The sequence below is a fragment of the Anabrus simplex genome, chromosome 8 (genome assembly GCF_040414725.1).
Source record: "Anabrus simplex isolate iqAnaSimp1 chromosome 8, ASM4041472v1, whole genome shotgun sequence".
In the NCBI taxonomy this organism is placed as follows: Eukaryota; Metazoa; Arthropoda; class Insecta; order Orthoptera; family Tettigoniidae; genus Anabrus; species Anabrus simplex.
In genome coordinates, this window is record NC_090272.1 from 51,602,790 (window position 1) to 51,629,339 (window position 26,550).

General features: G+C 38.3%; 1 long non-coding RNA gene across 1 annotated transcript in view; it reads left to right on the forward strand.

The window, feature by feature from the left end:
* Nucleotides 1-492: 492 nt before the first annotated feature.
* The window catches only part of LOC136878755 (uncharacterized), a 37,890-nt gene continuing 11,832 nt past the window's right edge, over nucleotides 493-26,550 (forward strand). The window contains exons 1-2 of the long non-coding RNA XR_010860839.2: nucleotides 493-616; nucleotides 4,065-4,140. This is a non-coding gene — a long non-coding RNA (uncharacterized lncRNA). The remainder of the gene's footprint in view (nucleotides 617-4,064; nucleotides 4,141-26,550) is intronic.

A 26,550-nucleotide genomic window follows, 5' to 3' on the forward strand; every position in this document is an offset into this window, starting at 1 on the left:
AGTAGGTATAAGTTGTTATACTGTACTGTATTTAGGTGTGTGTGTACACTTAAATTTTATTGTGGAGACGAGTAATTTCTGTCAAGTGACGGTCAAGCCTTTCATGCTGCATCGTTGGCACCCACCCTCGTAACTTTTGCTAGGATCAGGTCAGAAGAGTGACTGTCTGGAGATAGTCATGGCAGGGTCTTCAATTAAAATGAGAAAATGGTTGTGTAAGTCTACCTCTTCCCTCTTAACAACCAAGTCTCTAAAATGCATTGGAAACTATTTCATAATTAACCTTTTAAGGATATTTGTTGATAGTTACTTAACTTTTAAGGTATAGCATATAAGTTAGGAACTGTTCGTAGGTGTGTTCATTTTTGTTGTCAGATGATGCTTACATTATAAACTTTCGTTCTACTGAATGTATTTGAATGAAATTTTTGTACTGATGACTTTTAGTTACTAAACAGGAACTTTTTCTTCAGATATATTTTATGGAGTAATCTTGGAACCATGGAGTTCATGCTGATTTGTTTGAAATTTGTTACAGCCCAGCAATGGATTATGAAATTAATTCCTCTTCAAGAGTTCTTGGCATCAGGTGTCTGGCTAGAAGCTGAGCTGGTTGGTGAGTGAAATTTTGTTACTTGTGGTAGACCTTGGATGGCCTGTGTGACCACCATTAGTTAGAATATAAAATGCTGACGTTTTGGGATGCCCAGAATTGATTTAGGATGTGTTACTTTTCTCTCATGTTACTATTATATTTCAATAACCAGCTGTCGTGCCCATCTTCGACCGGTTGGCAGTTTCAGTGGATTAGGTAAAAGGAGAAAAGTAGTTAGGCCATTAACCAAGGTGAATGTTGTGGTTAAGAGCAAACTGTCATATGAAAAGTGGCATTCTCACTTTTCACGAACAGTACATCATGTCATCTATCAGTGCTAAGTTTCATTGCAGGAATGACATGGCCACAGGCAGTGGTGAATACCGCTGTGCTGTGGTCCGTTCAGTGTACGAATATCAAATTCTCGTTCCTATCAGCACCTTCATAGCACAGATTGAATAGCTTGAATAACTATGATGGACTAGTAATCAGAATAGTTACCACGCAGTGGAATGGCAGGATAAAAAGGTAATTCCCCAGCTCCTATCCACTAAATTCAGACAGACTCTTCCTGTTAGGTAGGTCCGATAGATCGCTCGCCATGCAAACATCCGCTCATGACCCTCTTTGGGTCAGACAATACCTTCAAGTATCGGGAACAGTAACTTGTGTGATTCATGAAAAATTAGAATTTTGCGATTCCTCCTCGCTTTACTACAAAACATTCTTCAATAAGATTGACATTAACAATAGAATTCAAGAAATAAATAAGAAATACAAAATATTAAATATTTCAACCATTATTAACCCTTCAATAATATCGACCGCCCAATTATTCTCCTGTAACTTTATTGTGCTTGCTTTAGTTAAGCTTTGCTCATTGGCATCTTCAAATCTGTCGGATTACTTACTGTTGCGTGAATATTAAGTGCCTGGCTCAAGAATTCCTTTATTTTGGTCTCTCAGACCAAAGTTAGTACTCGTGCTACTTTCTGCTGGAAATGAAATGAACTACGAACGTGAACAAGAGTAAGTGCTGAAATTACTACTGGAATCTGAAGAGAATGACATGGCTGCAGAAGATTTTGAAGATTTTGTGGAAGAACATCACCTTGAATGTCGTGAAGTGAGTCCGAACAGGATGTGGAGGAGATACAGGATGAGCAAGATATTGATAATGGGACTTCTACACAATAAAAACGACAATGTAATGTTCCACACTTCATTGGAAAAGACTGTCACGAAATGGAAAATGCATATTCCTCCTCAAAATGTGAGAACTTGCTTAGTGAATCTCGTAACTCATTTGCCTGGGATGAAAGGATCAGCAAGAAATTTGACTTCTATTGTAGATATATGGAACAGCTTTTTTGATGATAGAATTCTAAACATTCTGGTAGATTGCATAGAATTCTAAACATTCTGGTTGATTGCATAAATCTTTCTATATCCCATGAACCTTATGACCAAGAATATTGAACTGCAAGACCTACTGACTTAGTGGAAATGAAGGCTTTGTTAGGTCTCTTGTACCTTTCTGTTGTACGTAAGACAAACCATTTGAATGCAACAGGCTTATGGAAAACTAACGGTACATCGATTGAGATATTTCGGCTCACAATGTCACTGGAGAGGTTTAGGTTTCTGTTCAGGCATATTACATTTCACAACAAAGAAACAAGATTGCACCGACAAGAAACAAATAAATTGGCTGCAATTCGGGATTTATTTAACGTTTTTGTGGCATATTGTAAAGCTAACTACACCCTCATCTGAATATACGACTGTTGACGAAAAACTTGAGGCTTTCAGGGGAAGATGGCTTCCCCCAGTTCATCTAAAGCAAACCAATAAATATGGGATTAAAATCTACGCGTTAGTATGAGCTAAAATATTTTATATGCCAAACCTTGAGGTATATGTTGGTAAACAGCCCGATGGCCCATATTCTGTTGATAACAGCGCAAAAGCAATAGTTGAAAGATTAGTGGAACCATTGCTAATACAGGTATAAATGTGACCATGGACAATTGGTTCACAAGCGTAGAATTATCTGAAAGTTTGTTGAAAAACCATAAATTGACTTTACTTGATACAAGAAAAAACAAAAGGCAGTTTACCTCTTCGGCTCCAGCATGTTTGGCTTCTAGGAAAATTCCACCCTAGTATCATACATTTCCAGAAAAGGCAAAAATGTGTTGCTTTTATCCACATTGCATTGTGACAAAGTTGACCCCAACACTAATTAACCTGAAATGATCATGTTGTATAATGGCACGAAAGGGGGTGTTGTGCTTGTTAAGCTTAGTGCAGGGTATAACTGTGCCAGGCAAACTTGCTGGTGGCCTATGGTAATCTTTTACAGTCTGATGAACATTGCTAATGTAAATGCTTTTGTGATGATGAACAGCAACAATCCTGAAGCTAATATGATGGAAAAAAAATTTCTTAGAAACACTGGTATTCGAATTAATTGTGGATCATCTAAAAAGATCCAGTTAAGCAAGTTCCAAGACTGACTCGAATGAGAATTCAAGAGATCTGTAACATTCCAGCTGAGAACATGCCGGTGCCTGCACAGGAAGAAAAGGTGCATGGTCGGTGTGCATACTGTGACTCAAAGAAAAATCGTAAAACAAAATACAAGTGCTATTTGTGTGCGAAGTTCATGTGGTTGGAGCACATTGTGGTTGTTAGGCCAACTTCTTGTGAAAAGAAGGAATGAACATGGTGATCGACTGTGTCTGAATTGTTAATTGCATCTTAGTAAGAATTGTCACTATCCAAGTTTTCTAGTTAATCATTAAGAGTGTTTCTGTGTTTTTGTCTCCTGACAATGGTGAATTTATTTATTTATCCTATTTATTGTTAACTAACATTGCAAGGCTTAGTAATCAATTTTTGTAGTGTGGTTTCTTTTTAATAAATGATTTACTTGCTTTAAAACATAAGAAATATGCATGTTTATACTTTCGGGCTCAACAGACCGATGTTAGCACTCGCGCTAGGATTTATGTTCGTACTGGAGGTTTAATCGTAGGATCTATTTTTGCTGTCTTTAAGATGAAAATTTTTTTTTCTTCAACTTATAAACCAGTATTATTTTAAACATTACAGTTCAGCTGTTGTTGATTTGACCACCAAGTCTTTAAAATGCAATGAAAAATGTTTGAATATTTCTTAATTAACCTTTTAAAGATACTCGTTTCCTGCATTGTTGGTTACTTTGAAGGTATAGTATATAAGTTAGGTACTGTATATTGGTGTTTTTATTATTATTATTATTATTATTTTATTATTATTGTCAGATGATGCATACATTCTAAACTTTCGTTCTGCTGAATGTATTTGAATGACATTTTTGTACTGATGACTTAGTAACAAAACAAGAACTTTCTCTTCAGATATATTTTATGGAGTAACCTTGGAACCATGAAGTTCGTGCTGATTTGTTTGAAATCTGTTACAGCCCAGCAATGGATTATGAACTTAGTTCCTCAAAGAGTTCTTGGCATCAGGTGTCTGGCTAGAAGCTGAGCTGGTTGGTGAGTGAAGTTTTGTTACTTGCTGTAGATCTTGGATTGCCTATGTGAGCACCGTTAGGCTGGAATACAAAATGCTGACATTTTGGGATGCCCAGAATAAAATGCAGTCAGACAGTTTTCTAACAGCTGGTAGCATAATTAATGAACGAGGAAAGTTTAATTCTTTGCATTTCTGCATCTTTGATTTAGGATGCATTACTTTTCCAGAGGTGCCAACCTTTGAAGTGGGTTATCGTAATCGTCCTTCCCCCCCCCCCCCCCACACCCACCTTCAGAAAATGTACATGTTAAATCCAAAGCATGCTACTTATTTAACAATGACACCTCATTTACCCTTCCTGACAGCAATCTATTCTAAAGTATTTCATATTACACAATACAGTACAATTTGCACGTTACCAGTTAGTCCCGTCATAAAACATTCTTTGTAGCTTGTTTCATACCCAGCAGCTGATTTTTAGTGTAGGTTTCTTTTGAAGCATGCTTTTGCGTGTGATGACATTTTTGTCCTTTGAACCATAAGCCATTTTGCGCCTAATGTTGGTCTCAATGGTCTGGTTTTTTATATCAACACTGATAACTCCTCCAGTGGAAGAATTTCTGTCAGGTACACTTAATGCTGCAAATATGTCATTACTTATAGAAGGGCATAGTAGAGCTCCTTCGTTCACAAAGAATTTCACAACGCTCACGGTTTGCAAAAGGAAGTAACGATAGAATGAGTATCGTTGCCAACTCTCAAGCACTGAAACGAGGAGGGTTTAGCAATAATGCTCGAAGGGAGTAGAAGTTTTTCCTTCTTCCTTTTCTTTCACAGATTTTTTGAGAATGCCACTTTTCCGTAATAATTTCCCCTTTGATTGTAATGCCGTAATAGTGAGGTGAAATCCGTAATAATTACGGACAATCCGTAATAGTTAACACCTCTGCTTTTTTCTCATGTTACTATTATATTTCAATAACTAGCTGTCGTACCCATCTTCAACCGGTTGGTAGTTTTGATAGATTAGCTAAATTGAGAAAAGTAGTTGTTAACCAAGGTGAATGTTATGGTTAAGGCAAACTATCATATGAAAAGTGGCATTGGTTCTCACTTTTCACGAACAGTACTTCAGCATGTCACATCTATCAGTGCTAAGTTTCATTGCGGGAATGGCCTAGCCATAGGCAGTGGTGAATGCTACTCTGCTGTTTTCTGTTCAGTGTAAGAGTATAAATTCCTTATTCCTGTCAGCACCTCCATAGCACAGATTGAATAGCTTGAATACTATATTGGACTAGTACAGTAAAACCTCGTTATATCAGAGTCGTTGGGACGCAAAAATCGGACTTGAATCGCGTGATTTCGAATTAACTGCCAGCTCGTAATTCAGAAACGCCCACCCTTAACGCGTCACAAAATATTCTAAGACCCGTTACTGCATGCAACTAACCTTGATTCAGTTTAAACCTTTCAAATGCCATGAGAAAAAAAAAAAAAAAAAAACATGTTTTCAAAATGTATCCAACAAGGTGCATTTACAGGCTTGTTAAACAACAGATAGGGAATCTGCCATCTGGGCGAATGCCCTAAATGGAGATCATTAGCGACTGATTAAAATATTGCACTTGGATAATTCACTTGCAAACTTAACCTCATGCAACAAAGGAAAGATAAAAAAAAAAAGAGAGAGAGAAAAGGCATGATTCAGATTCGAGGACAAATTATGCTGGTTCTCCTGTCTAAATCCTTTATTCATTGGATTACTGTACTGTAAACATTTTAGATGTCCTGTACTTGCACGGAAATTACCCGATACCCTAAAACATCGTGGCTTATCAAACTTTTCTATGACGGGAGAAAGTCTCTCGCTTCTGTCTGCATTACAACACAGTACAGTGATTATCCTTGTATGATTTCCCACCATGTCACTTCTCTTGTAATTCAGAAATGCCAACCCTTGCTGCGTCAGAGTATTCTAAGACCCATTAATGCATGCAGTCACCTTGATTCACAGTTTAAACCTTTCAAATGGCATGGAAAAAACGATTTCCAAAATGTATCCAACAAGGTCCATTTACATTATTCAAATAATGTACTTGGATAAATCTCTTGCAAACATAACCTCACGCAATAAAATTTTAAAAAACACATGATTCAAAGATGATAATGAATTATGCTGGCTCCCCTGTGCAAATGCTTTATTTTTTGGATTACTGTACTGTTTGCATATTATAGATGCCTTGTACTTGTACAGAAAGTGCCCGACACCCTTAAAATATCGTAGCTTACCGTACTTTCCTATGACGAGGGGAGGAAGTCTCTCGCTTCCATGTGCATTGAACACAGTACAATGACCCCCACCCTTGTACGATTTTCTGGCTGGCACTTCTCTCCTTTAAAACCATTTGGGCTGGGCACATTAAAAAAAATGCAGTTTCATTGGCATTGACAATATTGTTCGATGCGTACAAATTGATTATATTAGCCACACTCTTTTGCCAACTGGCATTATCATTGTTCGCGGATTCTGCTTCTACGCACACTGCCTGCTACGTGATATTGTGGCATTCCTTAAAACGCTGAATACAAAATAATTACGATTTTACTCAAACTTGGCAAATATGAAGCACAATGTAGACACAACGAAGTAAGTGAAAGTGCAGAAAGCTACCCCAGCACCTTTCGGAAGACACATTCTATCATCACACGGGTAAATTTTTAAAAATGTAAAGGCTGTTTTGAATTAAGTTTGAATTTCGGTAATGGGACAGTCATTGTTCTTCAAATGACTAATTATCCATATTTCGAATTAAACAATTTAAACAACATTCAAAACCGTACCTCATGTTTCCAGGAATGAGAACATCTTCGAATTAAGCAGGATTTTGAATTATACAGGTTCTACTATAGTTACCAGAATAGTACCACACATTGGAATGGCAAGATAAAGAAAGTTACTAATTCCCCAGCTCCTAACTGCCAAATTCAGACAGGATTTTCTAGTAGATGAGGTAGGTCCGATAGTTCACTTGCCATGCAAACATCTGCTCATGAGCCACTTTGGGACAGACAATACCTTCAAGTACAAATTTATTTTACATTAAGCAAGTAAATATAGTCAAGACTAGTTTCGACCCCTAGGGGGTCATCCTCAGTTGACAAGCGTTAAAAATATATTGTTTACAAAAACATCACATGTGGTGGTAAAAGCTTAAATTAATTTGAACCGATCATTAATGTTGGTATGTCTGGTACATGATTGACTAGTGTGCATCATCCATGAAGACACATATTATTTTTATGCTACTACCATCCAATTTTTTAGGTTATACAATGTGGAATATACATGCATTTATGCAACTCAACAGTGGCAAGTTTAACAATGTACATTTAAAGTTGGTTCATAAATTACACATTGGCTATTGATTAGGACATTGGTTTGAACACTTTTGACTAGAATATCAATGTAACACCTTACTGGCATATATCTTAGATGCTAAAATCAGTTTGTAAAGCCTGTTACTCTTGATTGAGTCTTAGTATAAAGTTAAAATTTTAAATGAAAACTATTTGCTTAGTATAGGCATTAAATAATGCTGTTAAAATGGGCGTAGTGGTGAAAGCTTAAATTGATTTGAACCGATCATTAATGTTGGTATGTCTGGTACATGATTGACTAGTGGCATAATCCATGAAGACACATATTATTTTACATGCTACCACCATCCAATTTTTAGGTTATACAATGTGGAATATACACACATTTGTGCAACTCAATAGTGGCAAGTTTAACAATGTACATTTAAAGTTGGTTCACAAATTACACAAATTAGCTATTGATTAGGACATTGGTTTGAACACTTTTGACTAGAATATCAATGCAACACTTTACTGGCATATATCTAAGATGCTAAAATCAGTTTGTAAAGCCTGTTCCTCTTGATTGAGTCTTAGTATAAGGTTAAAATTTTAAGTGAAAACTATTTGCATAGCATAGGCATTAAATAATGCTGTCAAAATGGACATCTAGCTAAAACAGTGATATATGTATGTCATATATGCCTGGTTAAAAACACATTACATTAATGTTATTGATGTGTGGTGCAACATGTACATTGTTTTGGAACAAATGGGGAATTTTTCATAACAGTCTTAGATATAGTGTTCTAATAAAATGGGTCCGTAAAAATATTTATATGTACAAAACAGTTAGCATTTTAATAATCCGCTGTAGATCGGGTAATGCTTAGATATATATCTGGAGATATATTAGGCAGCTACTAATGTTGGAGTTATTAGAAATATTAATGGAGCATGTTTTCCATCCGTATGTCGTGATGTTTCTGGCTGGTGACATTTGTCAGAATGTGTTGAAATTATGCGTCTTGATGCACGTTGATTTTATCGTGGAAGCGTATATGTTGTAAAAACAAGGTACAGTATGTAAGGTGTTGGAACCGTTCCAACACGATAAAATCAACGTGCATCAAGACGCATAATTTCAACACATTCTGACAAATGTCACCAGCCAGAAACATCACGACATACGGATGGAAAACATGCTCCATTAATATTTCTAATAACTCCAACATTAGTAGCTGCCTAATATATCTCCAGATATATATCTAAGCATTACCCGATCTACAGCGGATTATTAAAATGCTAACTGTTTTGTACATATAAATATTTTTACGGACCCATTTTATTAGAACACTATATCTAAGACTGTTATGAAAAATTCCCCATTTGTTCCAAAACAATGTACATGTTGCACCACACATCAATAACATTAATGTAATGTGTTTTTAACCAGGCATATATGACATACATATATCACTGTTTTAGCTAGATGTCCATTTTGACAGCATTATTTAATGCCTATGCTATGCAAATAGTTTTCACTTAAAATTTTAACCTTATACTAAGACTCAATCAAGAGGAACAGGCTTTACAAACTGATTTTAGCATCTTAGATATATGCCAGTAAAGTGTTGCATTGATATTCTAGTCAAAAGTGTTCAAACCAATGTCCTAATCAATAGCTAATTTGTGTAATTTGTGAACCAACTTTAAATGTACATTGTTAAACTTGCCACTATTGAGTTGCACAAATGTGTGTATATTCCACATTGTATAACCTAAAAATTGGATGGTGGTAGCATGTAAAATAATATGTGTCTTCATGGATTATGCCACTAGTCAATCATGTACCAGACATACCAACATTAATGATCGGTTCAAATCAATTTAAGCTTTCACCACTACGCCCATTTTAACAGCATTATTTAATGCCTATACTAAGCAAATAGTTTTCATTTAAAATTTTAACTTTATACTAAGACTCAATCAAGAGTAACAGGCTTTACAAACTGATTTTAGCATCTAAGATATATGCCAGTAAGGTGTTACATTGATATTCTAGTCAAAAGTGTTCAAACCAATGTCCTAATCAATAGCCAATGTGTAATTTATGAACCAACTTTAAATGTACATTGTTAAACTTGCCACTGTTGAGTTGCATAAATGCATGTATATTCCACATTGTATAACCTAAAAAATTGGATGGTAGTAGCATAAAAATAATATGTGTCTTCATGGATGATGCACACTAGTCAATCATGTACCAGACATACCAACATTAATGATCGGTTCAAATTAATTTAAGCTTTTACCACCACATGTGATGTTTTTGTAAACAATATATTTTTAACGCTTGTCAACTGAGGATGACCCCCTAGGGGTCGAAACTAGTCTTGACTATATTTACTTGCTTAATGTAAAATAAATTTGTATTGATAAGGTGGAAACTCATATACATATTGTTTTTTTGTAAAGTAATATCTATCAATACGGAAATGAAACTTATAAACAACAATACCTTCAAGTATCGGGACTAGTAACCTATCTATGATACTGTGTTTTCATGAAAAATTAGAATTTTACTATTCTTCCTTACTTGCTACAAAGGATTCCTCAATAAGATTAACATTAACAACAGTAGAATGCAAGAAATAAAAAAAAAATAAAACATTTCTACCATTATTAATCGTAGGATCTATTTTTGCTGTCTTTAAGGTGAAATTTTTTTTTTACAACTTATGGACCATTTTTATTATTTTAGCCATTATATAGTTCAGCTGTTGTCGATTTGATTCGGATATACAAGATGCCACGCGGGTCAGAAAGGAGTGAGTTACAACAAAACTGGCTTACATGTTCTATGATAGAGAAAGGCAAGATTACATCGCTTCACGAGTCAAGGTCGCTGCATGTATTTAAGTTTTGATGTGTAAACAGGCAGCCACAACATGTAATGGAAAGCTTAATCACAATCCAGTTAGAAAGTTGTTGGCCATTTTGGAGATACAGTATTTTCAACAAAGATTACAGAAGGAGCTGCAATATAAATTTTAAGTTTTAAATTTTTGACACACATTTTGTTACACACATTATCTGAATATTTTACGAAAATACATTTTGTGTAATTTTAAAGATTTTATTCAGATGAAAATTCTTGTATTTTAATTTATAACTCCACAAGCGGACTGGTATGCTGGGATGCAAGGTCGTATATTTGTGACATCTGTTGGTTTTTTCCGGAAACATTTCTAATTGAAATCTTTTCTTGGTGTCTCAAAATGTCACCAGAGTGCTCTGGTATGCTTCTTTGGCAAAGAGAATTAATTAAAATATTGATCGAGAAATCTGTATTCTGTTGTTGACAAGATGGCTGAGAAGGAAGTTGTTTGCTCACGCAAAATGCTCAGTAATAATGAAATTCAAAGCATATTTGATGTTTTAGGCTCTGATTTCAGCAGTGTTAGTGAGGAAGAAGTTATTAGTGATCCTGTGCATGAATGAACACGAAATATATCACCAGAGATCTTTCGCGTAGTAATATCGTACGACATGGAATGCCGAATGAATCTTCTCCCGCCCCTCATGATCCGATTGCGACTGCCGGATTTGAAACTACGATCTTGGTACCTGGATATGAACACTTTACCACCGATCCTCAGACTGAATCTTATAATAATAATAATAATAATAATAATACACCGAGATAAGGCTGTAAGTTCGTATTTGGGATATAGGTTCGAATCTCATCATTCGCTTACTCGTGATTTGTTTCCCATTAGTTCCTTATTTACAAATCAGGCAAATGTTAGGCTCATGTCGTATTGGTTTTCTATAATTTCCTTATTTCAAAATCAGGCAAAGGCTTGTCATATAATTAAGGCCATAACACACACTAAAGAACTTCCGAGGTGAGATAAGTTAATGAAAAATTTAAGATTTCAAAGGGATTTTTTGTGTTATATTTCTAAATTGTTCTATTTTTTGTGACATGAGCAATAGCGTGCAATTTCTCAATAATATAAAACAGGTCCCGTGATAATACGTGCAGTCGATCACCCACCATACTGTTTTAACCGAAAGCTTTCAACACCCAGGTTGCATACTAATAAGTTGGCGGATTCCTAGCAATGTCAGAGCAAAGGGCAGGTGGGTGCATATGGGTTAAGATGAAACAAGGCCTCATCCAAAAAGAACACAAGCTGTGGGTCAAATAAACAATCATTCAGTGATACAGGATACCACTCACAATATCTTGCTCTTGTGGATTGATCAGCAGATTTTAAACAAAGGGTCCGTGTAAACCTGTACGGTTTGATGTGTAACAGCTTTGTAGCTCTGTGTATAGAAGAAACCAAAACTCCTACCTGTGCTAATTTTATGATTTATTCTGTAAAGATGCACACTGATGTCGTCTAGCTTTTCTTCTGTTAAAACTGTTTGTGTGCATGTTTTTTATTGAGCTCTAAGTCAGTAGTTTCAAATTTATTTACAATTACGTGAATCTGTGCTCATGAAGGTGGCACTTCACCAGGAAATTGCTGAACAAATGCATCGAGTACCTGTTGAGCTGACTCGTACTTAAACTTTTGCATACGAAAATAGGGTGTTGCAATGATAACTGTCTCACCATGTTAACAGCTGAGATTCAGACTGGCTATTGATAGGTCGAACATGTGCACACTCCTTGCAAGGTCAAGAACTATGCGTGGGCCTCCCGTACAGCTGCTTAGTTCTCGGAGAGTAGAAACACCGCTGGATGGTCTGGGTTTATAAGAGACCCTATACTGTTCTTCCACAATGCAGGTGAAGTCCCATAAGTTCCATGACAACTTTTGCTGACTCTTCTTTATCCTTTTCTTTCTCTTTCCCTGCATAAATTTTGTGTGCTACAGTATTTATTTATTTATTTATTTATTTATTTATTTATTTATTTATTTATTTATTTATTTATTTATTTATTTATTTATTATGCCTTTGTAGGTGGCGAAGTTAGGGCTCTTGGCCCTCTCTTACACTTAACCACTGTAGTGATACATCATTGAGAGCAGAGTTTGAGTACATTATATTATATAGTATATATATATATATATATATTTATTATATTATATTACACTTTTCTAACTCACATTCATTCGATTTTTCAGTCATACAAGTTAGTCAGCTGCATTCAGCAGGTAGTCTCGGCAAGCAGTCTTAAATTTAAGTAATGAGGTGGAATTTGTGACACTGACACGCAGGGAATTCCAAAGTCTAGAACCCGCCACAACAAAGGAATTGTTGTACATAGAGGAGCGGTGAACAGGAATAGAAAGGTAGGAACCAGAGCGGGTATTACTGCTGTGAAAGGAGGACAAATACTTAAGCTGGGATGAAATGTATAGTGGTCTGTCTTCAGAGAGCAGTCTGTATATCTGTATCAGTATGTGATTCTTTGTCATGTTTCAGCCGTGAAATAGTGTGATAGTATGGGGTGACGTGTATCATAACTCAGACTGTATATAAATCTAAGGCAACAATTAAGCGCTCATTGAAGTTTCGAAGTCTGCTCTTTTGTTGCGTCTACCAGAATGACGTCACAGTAGTCGAGGACGGGAAGCACTAGCGTTTGTATGAGTTTGACTCTCACATTACAAGGTAAAATATCGCCGTTTCTTTTAACCGAATGAAATATCGAAAATATTTTTTTACACACATTCTTGACATATTCAGACCAATTTAAATTTTCGTTCATTGTCACTCCAAGATTTCTCACAGTTTGACTGAATGGAATAACTGTACCATTCAGTATAACTGGAGGAATAGTTTCGTATCTTAGTGTGGCCAACAATTTTTGAGAGCCAATAATGATTGCTTGTGTCTTGGAAGGGTTAAGGAGGAGGGAATTTTTCAAGGAGTAAGCATTAAGTTGCTGAAGGTCAGCATTGATGCCTGTTATGGCATGAGGCAAATCAGAGGTCTTACAGTGACAGTAAATTTGTAAGTCGTCTGCATAAAAATGGTAGCTACAATTCTTTAAATTAGATGAAATGTCGTTTATGTACAGGATAAAGAGCAATGGGCCTAAAACACTACCCTGCGGCGTGCCTGCTTTCCTGGTTAGCCAGTGAGAGGTTAGATCAAGGGTTATAATTTTTTGCGCGCGATTTTTGAGGTATGATGAAAAGAAATTAATAATTCGTTGATCAAAGTAGTAAGATTGCATCTTGTTTAATAGAGTCTGGATGTTTATAGTGTCAAATGCGCTACTGAAATCGAGAAGAGTAAGTATTGTCACCAATCTTTGGTCTATTGCGTGCCGTATGTTATCAGTCACTTTGAGCAGGGCAGTTGCTGTGCTGTGTCCCTCCTTGAAGCCAGATTACAATGGGTCTAGGAGAGAATGGTTGTTTAAGTATTCCAACACCTGCTCATGAACTAGACGCTCGAGTGCTTTGGAAATCGCTGGCAAGATAGAAATTAGTCTGTAGTCGGATGGTAGGGAGGGTTCAGGTTTCTTAGGCACAGGGATAACATTAGCTACTTTCCATAGTGAAGGAAAGGTTCTGTTTTTAAGGCAGTAGTTGAAAATGTGGGTAAAAATTGGCAAAACAGCACCAATAATGTTGTGTAAGAAAGTTATAGGGATATCATCCACTCCTCTAGCTTTTGATTTGATAGCATATAATACTTTTTTTAACTTTATTAGCAGTAACAGGGTGGAATGTAAAATGTTGTTGGTCAGGTAAAGGGTTCATAACGGAGTTGGGTACTGAGTTTGGGGAATTTAGTATATTAGGGGGTGTTGTTTCTTCAGTAAAATCTCTCTAACTTATCGAGTGTTATGTCTGGCACATGGGGCTGTTGCCGAGGTTTCCCTATGCCTAAGGAACGAACCGTGTTCCAAGCACTGTTAGAATTCATGTTTGCAGTCATGTTTTGGAAGTAAGTAAATTTACGGTTTCTTTTTTTTTTTTTTTTTTTTTTTGCTAGGGGCTTTACGTCGCACCGACACAGATAGGTCTTATGGCGACGATGGGATAGGAAAGGCCTAGGAGTTGGAAGGAAGCGGCCGTGGCCTTAATTAAGGTACAGCCCCAGCATTTGCCTGGTGTGAAAATGGGAAACCACGGAAAACCATTTTCAGGGCTGCCGATAGTGGGATTCGAACCTACTATCTCCCGGATGCAAGCTCACAGCCGCGCGCCTCTACGCGCACGGCCAACTCGCCCGGTTTTACGGTTTCTAACGAACTGTTTAACTCTATTTCTAAGGACCCGATAATTTTCGAAGTCACTTTGGTCACGAGTTCGTTTAAAGCAACGGTAAAGTGCATCGCGGTGGACCATCATGTTTTTAATTTTGTTATTTAGCCAGGGACAAGATGGGCGTGTAACTTTTATCTTAAGGGCGTGTTTTATCGTACAGAGTGATTACAAGGGGGTTGAACTGTCTACTTTCGCGTCTATATCGTCCAGTAGGAGTCTGTCATTCCAGGGTAGATTGTAAGAGTCATGTCTTAACTCGTCCATATCCATGTCTTTTGTGTTTCTGGAAATAACATATGCTTATATTTTTGGCATTCGGAGGGAGTAGGATAGGTAGATAAGGTCATGAGTGGAGATGGCTGGGACTGGAATCTCTCCGTGAGTTATAACTTTGTTTGGGTTATTTGTCACAATGTGGTCAGTGAACGCGTGTGTTTCGTAGTTTTCTGTGTAAGTATGATTAATAGGCTCTAAACGGAGGATGGTCATATCACAGGAAGAAAACGTCAATAAATTGTTTAGTACCGGGCGAGTTGGCCACGCGCGTAGAGGCGCGCGGCTGTGAGCTTGCACCCGGGAGATAGTAGGTTCGAATCCCACTATCGGCAGCCCTGAAAACGGTTTTCCGTGGTTTCCCATTTTCACACCAGGCAAATGCTGGGGCTGTACCTTTAGGCCATGGCCGCTTCCTTCCAACTCCTAGCCATTTCCTATCCCATCGTCGCCATAAGACCTATCTGTGTCGGTGCGACGTAAAGCCCCTAGCCAAAAAGAAAAATTTGTTTAGTTTCGTGTGTTTTAGTAAGTAGGTTAATGTTGAAGTCACCTACGGCAATAATATGCTCGTAACTAGGCAGTAGGGCAAGTAAGCGAAATTCGAATTGTCATATTTGTTATTTTGGGCGGCTTGTATACAACAACTATAAGGAGTTTCTGTAGGTTAATAATGACTTCAACAAACATGAATTCTGGCCCTAGCTATGCATTGCTTTTTAAATCATTTCTGCAGTACAAGGCCACCCCACCTCCTCTTCTGCCATTGGATCTATCATGATTTAAGAGGGAATACCGGTCAAGTTGTACCATACCAGAGGGTATGCTCGGTGCAAGCCAGCTTTCGCTAATAGCAAAAATATGGATATTATTTTCTCTCATTATGGTTTGAATTTCGTCGAAGTGTGCTACCAAGGAGAGTGTGTTGACATGGCAGCACTGTAAACAGTTGGTAGAGGGAGATAATGCCTGTTTGAGGAGCAAGCCGGTGGTGAGAGGGGGAATGTTGCCAAGGTCATTGTCAGGTACAGAGCTCTGGATCAGCTGAATAACGAAATAGTATAACAGAAATAGCATACAACTTACCTCGACATCCTGATACATGCTTACACTGACTACCACACACACACACACACACACACACACAATACACTTTAAAAAACACTTATGAATAACACGCAGATGCACTATTGAGCTGTGCTGTTTCATTTTAATTGTCACAGTTATCTCGCAGATTTATGCTGTCCAGTTCCGCGACAGTGGTGATAGATCTTTTCGTCCCATTAGGAAGGTGAATCACGATGCGTCCATTGTGGGTCCAGACGCGGGATGGCCCGAAGTGATCCCTAGCAAGGTTTAATATGCACTTTCGGGTTTTGGTGAGGGACTCGGTGATGAGTACCTTTGTGCCCTTTAGGAGCCGCTTCGCCTTCCACGCTTGGTCATGTTCGTGGTAACAAGTAAATTTAACTATTATAGGGCGCCTGCCTGTAGATACCACGTCAGCTGCTGAGCGCTGAGGCCATTCAATCCTGTGGCACTGGTCGAAGTTCTCCATCGTGAAGTCCACGTTCACCAGTTTCCCTTACTTTTTCGTAAATGTCCTCCCGCGGTTCCTCAGAGACTCCATGGATTAGGAGTCAGTTTCTACGGCTATACTGCTCTCCATCATCAATGAGAGCTTCTTGATGGTCGAGCTGCTGTGCTAACTTGCACGGCAAGTTCGGAGGAGATGGCGCCTCGGAAGTCTCGAAAATCCTGACTCAGCGTGTCTAGGGACTCTTCCCTGGGGTTGGCAGAGCTGGTTAACAACTGAAGGCGCGTCTCAAAGTCCTTCATTGTTGCTTCAAAAGCATTAATCCGCTTATTAACCTTCTGGACGGACATATCTTATTATTTATGTCCAACTCGGACCACACTTGTACAAGATCACTTAGTACACACTTGCAGGACAAATATGCTACCGCGACGTAAAGCCCCTAGCAAAAAAAAAATAATGCTACCAGTTATGCGGCTTCTGCGAGATATAGACAGAGCACTCCTACGCGTACGTTACAGTAGATGCCATGTTTATGATGTATAACCTCCTTCTACACATAATTTAAAAACCTTAATACCATATTTGTGTAGTTTATTCTTCAAATATTCACAAAGACCTACCTTCCTAAAAAAAGTTAAACTTTTCATTCTAAAGTAATACTAAATTGGCATTTTTATGAAGCCTGTCACAGAGTTTCATATGTTTATTATTGGCACAGTGAACCGTTAAGCTCCAGTTAAGATGTTCATCACACTGTGTGCGTGAGAAGTAACAGAACATTAGACGAATCAGGGACGAATGTGGTAGAAGAAATAAATAAAAACTAATAAAATGTAATGAAAGACACCAGGATAGGATAGAATAGAACAGAGCTGAAAAATTAAAAAGTATGTGGGGAAAAACCAGAGGATGATGTGGGATGGTGTGGGGGGGCATAATCACCAGTGTACATGCAAGCACAGAAATGGTGTCCCAACGTAAACAATCAACACTGCCCCACTCCAGTACAGAAGAGGAGGAGAGAGAGTGAAGGGGTAGTGTCGAAGGCCACTCCTGTACCGAAAAGGAGGGGAGGAAGTGAACGGGTAGTGCTGAAGGCACAGTGTGTGTTTTGCTATACATCCACCACTGCCCATTTCAATCACAACAGTCTTGTAGCGGGCTGTCTACCTGCAGCAATGTGTTAAGCGTGGAGGTGGGGGTATACCATGCTTTGTTTATACCGGGACACCATTTCTGTGCTCGCGTGTACACACGTTATGAAAGTATGACATTAACACATAACGCGTAGTTTGGAATAAACCGACTGGTGATGACAGAAATTTTGGAAAACTCCGAAACAAAATAAGTGTCCTTGTTGAAATTGTTAGGATTTTTATGTATTTCCACAGCTTCCCGTATAATCCTAGATCAGTAGTGTTTAGTGTGGGGTAAGAACTCGAACATCTTGGAAAACATCATGACCCGACGATAAGGCGTCCTCAGCTATTGCTGCTTCCTTCCCTTTCCTAGGCCTTTACTATCCCATCATCGCCATAAGTTCTGTCTTTGTCAGTGCGATATACAGCAAATAGTAAAAAAATAAACACTAGCCTTCACCTGATTTAAAACCAGAGACTTATTTTCGTTTTTTTACAGCTAGTATCTTCCAACTTACGTTTAGAGAGACAACTAGGTTTGCGAAAAACTTCATAGCATCCTGGAGAAATCACCTTTATCCATCAAGCAGGCTTCACTCATGGATTCCTGTGACCCTGGCAGAGATCTCTTATCATTCTGTTGAATATGGGGTTGAATAGAAAAGTCATACTGGGGTGTCTGTTCTTCGCAAAGTTCTCCCTGGTTTTGGCTAATGTTCACTAGAAATAGATCTGTGCATAGCTTCTTCTGTTTACTCAAGAATAAAATTGTAAGTTAGCCAAGAACAATGAACCGATTTATGATCTATAAGGAAAATTTCAACCCTAAACCATGTGAACAGTCTTTTCTGATAGTTTTACACCCTTCGCCACCAAATATCAGTTGATGAAAGCTTGACAGGTAGCAAAAGCCATTCTACATAATCACCACAAGTGCAGTATCAAAACTTTTGGTTCTGTATGATTCACTTTCAAACTACCGTATGAATTACCATTTTTATAAAGGAGCAAAGTCTATGGTAGATAAACGAGAAGTTTAAAAGGATTAGGTTACACTGTGGTGGTGGAGCTGTTAAATTTGTGCAGCCTTCTAAAACATAGGTTACCACATATTTACAGACAACCTTTCTTCTAGTGTTCCTCTTGCTAGTTACTGTATTTCTTCAAATCCAAGACAAAGTTTTTCCCCAGAAGTTTATGTGAAAAATCAAGGGTGGTCTTGCATTCGTTATGTAACAGTAATGAAGACCACTGGCAGCTACCATGGTAACCACGCTGCTTCCCTTAACCCCCAGCGCATGCACAAAACTCAACCCTGCCTATTTATTGTATATCGTTAGCCATGGCAGTCAAGTATACAATGCCTCTGTGTAACGGCGCTGGCTCCTGGAAAATAGTTGAAGACAGAATGACGTTATACTAGCGTCTACAAAATAGTTTCATCTGATAGCCAAGCAGGCATCAATTTTTGGTAAAGAGACAGTCTCTCATAGTGCACTGGCGCTGCCGATGGTTCCAAGTAGCCTACGCACTGGCCTCCACAGTATGCACTAGCCAGCGTCTTGGTAGGTGTGCTAGGTACCAACTGAAGCCCAACCTTGCACACGAGGGCGAAACGCTGGCAACCAAGAATGGGTTAGCTGGAAAATTTATAATGTCAGTTATGTACTTCCGAGCGTTAGTTGCTCAGGAAATGTCATTTGAATTGGAAGAGCAAGGATGCAACCCTTACAATTCTCAGAAAGGCCACGGTTACTCTGTATAACCGGTATAATAAAGTGACCGTTTTATAGACAGCAAAATATTTTTGTGATCTTATTGTACACACGTAGAACAGGTATTGCTGGCAAATGTTCAGCGGGTTCTCGTCGATATGAGGATGCCAGTTTTGAGTTAATGGTTATTAAACACGTTGAAATGAATAATTTTGCACCTGCAAGAAAATATGGCAAAACAAAAGCCAGTGTTCGGCGTTAAGTGTGAAGCCAGGGTTAGCTTAAAAAATACGTAATACCAATGTAAATGGTCCGTTATTGGACATTATATATTTTCCATCTAACTCATTCCTAGTTGCCAGCGTTTCGCATCCATGTGCTAGGCTGGGCTCTTCAGTTGGTACCTAGCACACCTTCCAAGATGCTGGCTAGTGCATACCGTGGAGGCCACTGCGTAGGCTAATTGTAGCCACCGGCAGTGCCAATGCACTATGAGAAACTTTGTCCCATTACCAAAAATTGATGCCTGCTTGGCCATCAGATGATAAAGACGTCGATTCCCATAGGGAATCGGAAATATTTGTTCTGAATGAGTAAATTTATAATACCAATGTAAATGGTCCGTTATTGGACATTATATATTTTCCATCTAACTCATTCCTGGTTGCCAGCGTTTCGCACCCGTGTGCTAGGCTGGGCTCTTCAGTTGGTACCTAGCACACCTAGGTGCGAAACGCTGGCAACCAGGAATGAGTTAGATGGAAAATATATAATGTCCAATAACGGACCATTTACATTGGTATTATAAATTTACTCATTCGGAACAAATATTTCCGATTCCCTATGGGAATCGACATCTTTATCATAAAAAATACGTACTGGTACTGTACGAAAAATGCATTCGGCATTGGCCTGCAGCAAGGATGCTTTACTGAAGTCTAAGATGAAATTGTGAGGTATATGCACAAAAAACGCAAGGCTGGAATGGCGCACAAAACTTAATGACCTTGAACACCAGCATCTTTATTATACTGTACCTCGCTAGCCACTGAAGCCGGCAAGCGAGACGTGCGTCTAGCAGCAGCCGGTTGTACCTGATGCTTAGTAAGAGTTTCATAGACAACAGGAATACAGTAGTCTCGATAATTCGAAATCGGTTAATTCAAAATCCCTCCTAATTTGAAGAAGCTCTAGTTCCCAGAAACATAAGGTACGGTTTTGCATGTTATTTAAATTGTTTAATTCGAAATACGGATAATTCGTAATTCGAAGAACAATGTCGGTCCCATTACCGAAATTCAGACTTTTAATTCAAAACTGCCTACACATTAAAAAAAAAGAGTTTTTTTTCAGGGTAATTTAAATTTGAAATTTATCCGCGTCCTAATAGAGCGCATCTTTCAGGGTGTGCTGGGGTAGATTTCAGTACTTTCACTTCTGTGAGTCTACAGTGTGCTTCATATTTTTTAAGTTCGTGTAAACTCATATCTCTTTTGTATTCAGCGTTTTAAGGAACATCATAATATCACGTAGCGGGCAGTGTGCGTAGAAGCAGAATCCGCGAACACCGGTGGTGCCGACAGTTGGCGAAAAAGCGTGGCTCATGTAATCAATTCGTACGCACCTAATAATATTGTCAATGCCGATGAAACTGCATTGTTTTGATTATGCCGAGCCCAAACGGTCGTACGGTTTTATGGGAGAGAAGTGACAGCCGTGAAATCGTACGGGGGGGGGCCATTGCACTTCGTTGCAATGCACACGGAAGTGTGAGACATCTTCCCCTCGTCATAGGGAAGTTTGATAAGTCATGGACGTTTTAAGGGCATCGGGCACTTTCCGTGCAAGTACAGGACATCTAAAATGCATTCAGTACGTAATCCAATGAATAAAGGATTTGCACAATGCAGCCAGCATAATTTGTCCTCGTCTTTGAATCGTACGTTTTTTTCTTTTGATGCGTGAGGTTATATTTGATAGTGATTTTATCCAAGGGCTTTTTCCTTGCATGTACAGGAGCGAGCTGCGGCAGCAACGAAAGTCTCATACGATATCCCCAAACTCCAAAACCTATCCCTATCAGCAGCAATGAAACTATTCAAAATTAAAGTTATGCCGTCTGCCACATATTGTATTCAATTAATTTGGCCTTACTTGTCGGTGAACAACCTTAGGAAGCTAGAAAGCATCAAGGTGAGATTTATTAACACTCCAGTGGTCGCGCGAAGAAAAGTCACATCAGTGATCGCGTGAATCACTATTGTGATCCGTACTTTCTTTGTGATATAAGGCTATTCTATACTATTTATTCAACGAATATGAATATGCATTGTGAAAAGAACTTTATTTTCTGTACAATATAATATAATTATGCATGGATTTATAAGAAATACCTGAAAAATTACCGGACATTGTAATTTGTATCACTTACACCCTCCATAATGTTTTTGAGGTACATCACTGTCTGGTTCATTCAGCCATCTATTTATATTCTCATAGTCATCCATTTTGTACTTATATATCAATAATTAATATAAACTCATAAAATGATGATGATGCTTGTTTTAAGGGGCCTAATATCGAAGGTCATCAGCCCCCCCCTAAGACTTATAAAATGGAGTAGATATATGCAGATGAACTGAGATTAGACACTGTAATAAGAAGACAAAGTCAAGAGAAGTCACGCTAGTGGTCGCACGGATCACAGTATTGTCATCCACAAGAATAAATTGCTTTATAGTGCAACAACCATCAGTCAAGGTTAGCAGACTACTGCATTATCAGAGAGAGGATGGGGCGCGAGGAAGGTACGCAGATGCTAAAGTTCAACAGTCGTACCAAAGAACAGGAGCGATAAGAACTAAACGGCTGGATCACTATTGTGATCCGCGCGACTACTGGAGCGTTACGAGAGCTCTCTCAATATAAAAATTCTCAAATAGCTACGCCTATGAAATAGCGCAGGAAACCTTCATGGAAGACATAAAGCACATTTTGGATCTACCGGAAGCGCATGCATATAAAACTATCATCGAGGAGAGACTGAAAAAAGCTGACAGGATACCCCAAGAAATAATGGAGACTGATGCAATGAGGTTAGCAATCTGAAAGGGGCCGAATTTCAAACTTCGACATCTATGTACATGATTCGCTGTCCGCGGGTTTCATGGAAGGATCTGTCAAAATTAGGCATTCCGTTAACCGAAGGAGGATTGCGTCTGCAAGAAATGCAATAATCCATGCTCTAAATACCATGTAGTGGAATGTATAAACAGACCTCAATCTCTAATCACAGAAATGACAGAGTGGTGAAAAACTTGATTGTACACATTATGTTTATTAAATTAATTATTTGAATAATGTAAATGCACCTTTTTGGATACATTTGGGGAATAATTTTTTCCAAGGCAGTTGAAAGTTTTAAACTGTGAATCAAGGTGATTGCGTGCATTAATGCGTCTTAGAATACTTTGTGACGCTGCAAGGGTTCGCATTTCTGAATTACAAGAGAAGTACCATGGCGGGAAATCGTACAAGGATAGAGTCAATGTACTGTGTTATAATGCAGACGGAAGCGAGAGACTTTATCCCCTCGTTATAGGAAAGTTCGATAAGCCACGATGTTTTAAGGGCATCAGGTACTTTCCGTGCAAGTACAGGGCGTCTAAAATGCATTCAGTTCAGTAATCCAATGAGTAAAGGACTTGCTCAGGGGAGCCAGCATAGATTTCTCCTGTTTGAATCTTGCTTTTTTTTTTTGTTGCGTGAGGTTATGTTTGTCAGTGAGTTATCCAAGTGAATACTGTATTGTGAATTTGAGTACTGTAAATGCACCTTGTTGGATACATTTTGGAAATAGTTTTTTCGCATGGCATTTCAAAGGTTTTAACTGTGAATCAAGGTTACCTGCATGCTGTACGGTTCTTAGAATTATTTTTTATGCGGCAAGGGTTAGCATTTCTGAATTAAGAGTTGGCGGTTAATTCGAAATCCCGTAATTCGAAGTCCGATTTTTGCGTCCCAACGACTTTGAATTAACAAGGTTTTACTGTACTTCCGTGATGGATCGTCTTATTGTAGACACACATGGAACAAGTATTGCCAGGGAATTTTCAACGGGTTCTCTGCAATAATATGATGCCAGTTTTAAATGAATGGTTAATAAACATGCGGAAATAAATAATTGTGCAGCCGCAAGAAAATACGGCATAACTAAAGCCAATGTTCAGACAAAGGTAGTTTAGAAAGGCATACTGTATAAAAATGGCATTCATTGACCCACAACAAGGATGCTTTAAAGAAGTCGAACATGAAATTGTGAGGTATGTGCATGAAAAGTGTAAGGTCGGAATGGCCATAACACAGATGCGATATGAATGCGCGCTCTCGAGTAGGAATTCCTTGAACTTTCAAAGGCAGTATCAGAAACTTCTAATAAAAATGATTTGGGAAGTAGGTAGGATTTACATGATGCTCGGGTGTGTTTATTTTATTTCTCAAATTAAATTTTACATTTGTTATAGGTAAATTATTTCACAAAGCAATTTTTAAGTCTGATTTAATTTTTAGAAAGAAAAAGTGGGTGTCGTTTTGGATTCGGAGAAATACTCTATAGTAATGGCACATTTTTTACTGGGACTGAGGCGTAATAGGAAAGCCATTCCAGAAAAATTTAGTAGATGTAGGAAGGAAGATATACATGAGGAATGGCAATATAATCAGTTTGGCTTCCAGGGAGGAGACATTTCCTGTAATTTTACTGTATGAACAGAAATATACTATCAAGAGAAGTTAAAAAGGAAGCATGGGCAAATAACTGTGACTTTGAAACCATGAATGATCTGGGACTTTTTTTGCTAGGGGCTTTACGTCGCACCGACACAGATAAGTCTTATGGCGACGATCTGGGACTTTTATGGGAGAGATCAACACAAATATGGTACTATAGGCACCGTGCAGATAGATCGAAATGCTACTACTAGCGCTTCATAGTGGCTCATTCTGAAACAAGAGTTGAGGCGTAGTGCGAGAGTCTCAGTACAACCTGTGTGACATTCAAACAAGTAGCAGGTTTAAAGCGATTCAATTCAGGGATCTAAGTGAATCATCATGCAATAAAGGAAGAAACCTTGCTGTCAGTGGCCATGTGAACGGCGTTGAAGAGTTAATTTCAAATGGTTTCGGATACATCACAGGAAAAGTCACCCGACAACGTCTGTCACTTTGCCGCCTTATATCGTGAAACTTGAGGTGGGCAAGGTGTGGTTAGGTAACAATTTATAAAGTTTATTTAGTAAGGATTACTTCATGCACGTTTGCTAAGTTGTACGCATTTTTATTTTGTATTCAGGTTGACCAGAATCGTAATGCCTCTACCAGCGAATGTTCCTGTCCTGCCGGCGCCAGAGGAACTTGCAAACACATAGCTGCTGTAGTGTTTTATATAAATAATGAAAGTGTTGTCTCCACAACAGACCATCCGCAACAATGGGATAACCGAGCCCGAAAACAATGTCAACAGAAAAACATAGAAAAGGCAAACGCATAGAAGAACTATTCGGTAAAAAAAGACATTGGACACATCACTTCCCCCCTTCGAATTAACTGAGGATATACTAAAACACATCCCTTGCAGTCTTCGTACAATGCTTCGAGCAGAAGCAAGTACTGAAATCGAACAATCGTGCAGGGCCGTAGTCACCTCATTGATAGACAGGGTAGTCAATGATGTGGAGAGAGAAGAATGTGAGGAAATTGTGACACAGCTATTACATTTACAAGTCTCTAACGACGTGCGCTTGCCAGATAAAATGCACCTTTCGCACTGTGAATGACGAAATGCTTTTTACCAGCAAAGTGCAGGTTGATACAGATCATATAATTAAAATCTGCCTGGACACTCTATCGCAATCAGGAAGCCCTCGATGGTTTCAAGAAAGAAAGATAAGGCTATCTGCTAGCACGAAAGCACATCGAATCAAAACTAGGTGACATAACTATGATACTTTAGCTCTCGCATTTGTAACTGAATCTCCAATTGGGAGAGCTGCTTTGAACAACCTTTCTTAAGGAAGTGAAGCAATAGAATGCTATGGAAGTTCATTTGGTGTTCGTGTTCTCGATGTGGGTTAATAATCCACAAGAAACAACCTTGGATTTGTGGATCTCCAGATGGCAGAGTTCTCAAAGGAAATGTAGCTGACAGAGTGTTAGAAGTTAAGTGTCCATCTTCCTGTAAAGGTAAACCAATAGTAGATGAGTCAGGAAATGTGCGAGTACGTTATCTTTACTTCGACGAGGAAAATAACATACAGTTAAAGACAAGTAATATGTATTACACACAAATACAAATACTAATATACGCAACAGCAAAGCACAACAGTTGACAATACCTATTTATCAGGACAATAAGTATGTCTAGGAATGTCTCAACAAAATGACAAAGTTCTATTTCAATAATTACTTGACAAAAATTAGCGGTTTTCCCAATAATAATAATAATTATTTATTTGTCAATTCTTGCTTGTTGAACGTTGAACAGATCAAAATGTAGACAAAGAATATATGAAACAAACTGATGGCAGAACAATTCTCAAGCTATTCTTTAGTTATTGGAGGTTGCAAATTCGTTAACACGCAACACATATGCACAATGTCATCCACGTATACTGTATATTTTGATTCTTTGAATACACCTTTCTACGTGAATTCTATCACTCGCAATATTGTAAGCACTCTCAGCTTCCACAGCTGTTTATCTCCCATCGTGTAAGGATGGTGGTGTCACGATTACGACTCCACGGCAGGATAAGTTAGTTCTTTACATTTAGATTTAAAAGCGACTATATCACTAGGCGTGATTGCAATTAACACTTTTGCAGTGTAGCAACCCTTGTATTGAGAATAGAAATACACTCTCTGATCTACTTGGGGAGGCTGTTCAACCCTAAATTCCGTGCAATCAATGACTCGACAATTACCATAAATTGTCTTAAATACTGGAGGCATTGTTTCTTGAACACTTTTCTTACTAGGCCAGAATATGAAGTTTCATACGCAATGCCAGTTGCATAAGCACGGTCGTAAAAAAACGTGAAATTGTTGTCCTGTGATCACCGACTCTCAAAGCAGAATAGGTCAGTCCAATTTTCATTTT